Source organism: Oryx dammah, unplaced genomic scaffold (assembly GCF_014754425.2).
Source record: "Oryx dammah isolate SB20612 unplaced genomic scaffold, SCBI_Odam_1.1 HiC_scaffold_4, whole genome shotgun sequence".
Lineage (NCBI taxonomy): Eukaryota > Metazoa > Chordata > Mammalia > Artiodactyla > Bovidae > Oryx > Oryx dammah.
In genome coordinates this window covers 3234825-3240820 of record NW_024070188.1, presented here as the reverse complement: position 1 = coordinate 3240820, position 5996 = coordinate 3234825, and positions in this window count along the sequence as shown.

The following is a 5996-nucleotide window of genomic DNA, read 5'->3' as shown; positions in this document are numbered from 1 at the left end:
TGCTGCATGGCAAACAGAAGGAGGAAATGTGGAAGTAGTGACAGATTTCCTCTTCTTGGGCTCTAAAATCACTGCAGACAGTGACTGCAGTCATGAAATCAGAAGACGATTGCTTCTTGGCAGGAAAGCGATGACAAACCTAGACAGTGTGTTGAAAAGCAGAGGCATTACTCTGCCATTTCAAAGGTTAGTATAGTCGAGGCTGTGGTCTTCCCAGTGGTCACATACAGTTGCAAGAGCTGGAACAGAAAGAAGGCAGAATGCCAAAGAATTCATGCCTTCAAACTGTGGTGCTGGAGAAGACGCCTGGATAGCAAGGAGATCAAACCAGTCGATCTTAAGGGAGGTCAACCCTGAACATTCACTGAAAGAACTGATGCTGAAGCTGAAGTTCCAGTATTCTGGTCATCTGATGTGAACAGACGACTCATTGGAAAAGTCCCTAATGCTGGCAAAGATTGAGGGCAGAAGGAGAAGAAGGCGTCAGAGGATGAGATGGTTGGATGGCATTACCGATGCAGTGAACTTGAACTTGGGCAAACTCTGGGAGATGGTGAGAGACAAGGAGGCTTGGCATGCAGCCCATGGGGTCTCAAAGAGTTGGACACGACTGGGTGACTGAACAGCAACAACAACAATGTTTATTCAATGGAATTATAATGCAATTAAAATATATTATACAATTAAAATATCATTATCTATTTTTTTAAAATCCTACTGAAAACTTACATGCAATTTTATCACATTGTTCATCATTTTAAACTTGATTTGTTTGAAATTACTTTGCCTTTTTGTATTTGAGTAGCAGCTTTAAGGACAACCAAACTAATTTTCAATTAATCACCAATTATTAAGCACTGTAGGGCACAGTGCTAAGAAATTTGAGGTCCCAGAGATCAATAAGACCTATCTCTTTGCCTGGATAGCTTAGGATATATTTGACAAACAAGGAAAGAAAACATGAGGGTCAACCAATGTTGCTTAAATATTAATCTAAACCAAAAATGACTTTAAAACAACATATGATGGATCACAATGTATTGGGTTGGCCAAAAAGATCATTCAGGTTTTTCCATAAGATGTTACAGAAATACTAAATGATTCATTTCCACAATGATAGAATTAGACAACAGTTGTGTTCAGAGAATGTGGGCAATAGGGATAGAGTGATTTACCCATAAGAACTGGTGTATAACAGAAAATTGATTTGTCATTTCGATAAACCAAAATCATATGCCATGCTTCTTTAGCACATGAAAATACAATTCTAATTTCCAGTTTCTGCCTAAAGGACCAGTAGCTGTTTTCAGTTTAGTGTTTGTGGCTCACAAGTAGTATGTGTCCATCCCAGACCAAAGGAGGATGAGCCTTCAACTAAAGCCCATCCTCCTGGCCACATAAGTCCTTGGGCCACACTCAGTCTGTCCATCTGCCCACTTTCTCTTTCCATCTTTGATTCCTCATACAGCAATTACAGCAATACTTGGGCAAAAGCACTGATTGATCTAAATATACCAATTCTAATCCCCAGAGCTAAAAACAATTTTACTTAAAGCAATATAACCAAATGTCCTTACAAAAAGTAACAACCCAAAGGGACTGCATGCCTAGCAAAATCCCTTTCTAGCCCTGGTTGATGGATCACATCAATTAAGCAGTGCTCCTCACAGTAAAATTAACGTACTTCATAAACACAAGAACTGCATGCTAACTGCCATAGAATATTAGCACCATGTTTTCATCTTGAGTTGTTTTCCCTGGTTTGTATTACCATATCGTTAACTCACATTTAAGCTCTCGTAATTCTGCTGCTTGCTATTTTCTTCCTCGTGGTCCCATTAGCCTTACAATTGTAATTACTTTATATGGCCTCTCTTTCTTTCTTTCATTCACTCTTCACTGTGTAACGTCTATGCTTCAAAATGATAAAGAAATATCTTAATTCTCATGGGCATCCAACAATAAAAATATCACTTATGCATCTACAATCTTTCTACCATTGGGTAATAGAAACATGTATATACATTACTATCTTGCCTTCTGAAAATTTGCAACAGAATTTTCAAAATTATTGAATAAGCTCAACTATGATTGCACCTGTATGTTCCCTAAATATTTGGAAACACTTTTTCCAAGGTGTCCCATATATCAAAGTCAAAATCCATGGATCAGAGGTAACAATGATCTATTCAAGCACTAAACTAGGAGTTTTATATGCATTATCTCTTTTAATGTAGGCAACAACCCTGAAAGGTAGCTATTATTATTTCTATTTATCAGTAATAAAATGGAGTATGAGGAAGCTAATGTCCCTCCTTCTTTCAAAGTGAAAGTGAAAATTGTTAGTCACTAAGTCGTGTTTGACTCTTTGTGACCCGAGGGGCTGTATCCTGCCAGGCTCCCCTGTCCATGGAATTGTCCAGGCAAGAATACTGGAGTGGGTAGCCATTTTCTTCTCCAGGGGATCTTCCTGACCCAGGGATTGAACGCGAGTCTCCTACACTGAAAACAGATTCTCTACAATCTGAACCACTAAGGAAGCCCCAGGTCTCATGCAAAATTTTAATTGTTCTGAATCCACCACATGTCTCTCTGCCCCCAAATATACATTCTTTTTACACTCTTACCACTATGTTTCTCTCGCTCTTGTAAGGCGACAGTGTGTCATCATGCTGACATATCAACTTGGCAATAAACTTTGCGTTTTCCATGATATTTTAAAGTTTTTCCTCTGAAAAATTTACTTAACAAGTGCACGTAATTGGGCAAGCAAGTCTAACAGAAAATCACGGAAAATGAAACAAGCTCTCCAAATGAATATGTTTGAGAATTTATGAAAATTCATTGATCTCGATCTGCTTAACTTTTTGTTCCTTTAGGATTTATGGAAGGCAGACTGCACCGTGTTCAGGGAAATCAAGTTACTGTCAGCTGTACCATCTTGATCTCCATTCAAGTTCAGCCTCTCCCAACATGTGTACCCTAAGCAAGTAACAACAATTCAGAGCCTATTTTGTAGGCTATAAAATGACTAGTGCTGCCTTGAGGGTTACCTGTAATAACAATCTCTGGGACACAGCAAGTGCACAATTGAAAAAAAAAATCCCTGATGATGCTTATCATGATTCCTGCAGCATGGAAATGCATCTTTATAAGTAGAAATATCATTTCCCTCATCTACCTAAATCTTTCAAGGTGAAGTTCTAACTTCATAGTGCATCATGTAAGACCTATCAAGATGTAGCCACTGCTTCCTTCCTCATCAGTGCCATTTCTCAGCCTTCCAAACTGCATCTTTTGCACCAATGTTGGGGCGTGGACACAAGTTTCTTCTTATATTTGATTTGTTCTGTCCGGATCCCACACACCCTTCAGCCCCCGGGTCAAGCTCTAACCCCTCCAGTATGGTTTTCTTAGCTCATGTTCTGGCTACACATCCCTCAATTCAGATTTGCTTTCCCTCCTCTTTTCCCACCATGCCCCTCGCAAGCCTGCAGCACAGCAATAGTTCTTCCAGGTTATAATTGCTGGTGACTTGATTATTTCCTCTATTAAAGTTAAGTTCAATGTTGAATGATTAAAAAGCACACTCTCCAACATACAGACAATTTCCCCAAAAAACTGAGACTGATAGGACCAACTTTGCTTACACTTTGGCTACTAAGTAGACATTAGATTATAAATACATTTAAAATGTAGTAATCCCATGGCAATTCAGTCCAGTTCAGTTGATCAGTAGTGTCTGACTCCATGAATCGCAGCACGCCAGGCCTCCCTGTTCATCACCAACTCCTGGAGTTTACCCAAACTCATGTCCATAGAGTCGGTGATGCCATGAGCCATCTCATCCTCTTTCATCGCCTTCTCCTCCTGCCCTCAATCCCTCCCAGCATCAGGGTCTTTTCCAATGAGTCAGCTCTTCCCATGAGGTGGCCAAAGTATTGGGGTTTCAGCTTTAGCATCAGTCCTTCCAATGAACACCCAGGACTGATCTCCTTTAGGATGGACTGGTTGGATCTCCTTGCAGCCCTAGGGACTTGCAAGAGTCTTCTCCAACACCACAGTTCAAAAGCATCCATTCTTCAGTGCTCAGCTTTCTTCACAGTCCAACTCTCACATCCATACATGACCACTGGAAAAACCATAGCCTTGACTAGATGGACCTTTTTTGGCAGAATAATATCTCTGCTTTTGAACATGCTATCTAGGTTGGTCATAACTTTCCTTCCAAGGAGTAAGCTTCTTTTAATTTCATGGCTCCAATCACCATCTGCAGTGATTTTGGAGTCCCCCAAAAATAAAGTCTGCCACTGTTTCCACTGTTTTCCCATCTATTTCCCATGAAGTGATGGGACCAGATGCCACAATCTTAGTTTTCTGAATGTTGAGCTTTAAACCAACTTTTTCACTCTCCTCTTTGACTTTCATCAAGAGGCTTTTTAGTTCTTCTTCACTTTCTGCCATAAGGGTGGTGTCATCTGCATATCTGAGGTTATCGATATTTCTCCCGGCAATCTTGATTCCAGCTTGTGCTTCTTCCAGCCTAGCGTTTCTCATGATGTACTCTGCATAGAAGTTAAATAAGCAGGGCAACAATATACAGCCTTGACATACTCCTTTTCCTATTTGGAACCAGTCTGTTGTTCCATGTCCAGTTCTAACTGTTGCTTCCTGACCTGCATATAGGTTTCTCAAGAGGCAGGTCAAGTGGTCTGGTATTCTCATCCATGGCAATTACTGTATTTTAAATGTATTTACAATCTAATGTCTACCTAGTAGCCAAAGAGTAAGCAAAATTGGTGATATTAGTCTCAATTTCAGGGAGAAACTACCATGTGTAAAATAAGTAGTTAGTGGGAAGCTGCTATAAGGCACAGGAAATCAGTGTTGTGCTCTCTGATGACCCAGGGGGTGGGATAACGGGGGTAGGGGGAGGCTTAGGAGGGAAGGGATATATATGCATATAACTGATCTACTTTGCTGTACTGCAGAAACTAATGCAACACTGTAAAGCAATTATTCTCCAATTAAAAAAAAAAAGACAAACGTACTAAAATAACGCAGTAATTGCATTTATTCTTTAAAAAAAAAAAACTTCAGACATTAGATAGAAAGGAACCAATAAAAAAAACAAATTTTGCATGAATATTATCAAGAACGTTTTTTTACTATTTTGTTTTCAACATAAAGTGTGAAAAAGTTCTAAAACTTTTTTATTAATTGAAAGTGAGCTTGGGACACCAGAAGTAGCTCTAATTAAATAAATTCTAACACATCTGTTTTGTCCTCTGAAGTACAGTTTCATGTTCATTTTTCTATTAACCACAGTGAATAAGAATACATTGTTCTTCCTAAAAATAGTTGCTGGCAATTTCCAAGGACATAATTTCTTGTAGGGTAATGAACTATGCATAGAGGTGGTATAATATTGAGCTCTAAGTTTTGTTCCTCAAGGACATTATTTTTTTCAAGTCCTCTATCGGGTGAAATGGAAACTTTTAGAATATTTGATGAAATGGCTTAAATTCCACAGAAAGATCTATAATTGTTCCTTTTAATTACTTTCATTAATAACAAGAAAAGTTGACCACCAAAGTTTGGGCAGTGAAAGGTACAAAGATTCATCAGTGAAGCAAGTCATTAAATTTGAGTGGAAAGGAAATTACATCTCTGCTAATTTTTAGCATTTTTCTCTTAAATACTCCAGGATATTTCTCTAGTAATAATAGAACAAATGCTGAGTAAGAGGTCTTCTTCTTGTGATATGAATTTCTATGGAGCCTGTTGGATTTTTCCCAGGAAGTCTTTTCTCCACAAAAGAAATTAAATCTATTCCTTCTTATATTGAAAATGAGAATGCATATCACAGCAGACGACTCTATATCAAAAAATCATTTAACAGTGATCATTCTGTTTAACGGAGAAGGCAATGGCACCCCACTCCAATACTCTTGCCTGGAGAATCCCAGGGATGGGGGAGCCTGGTGGGCTGCTGT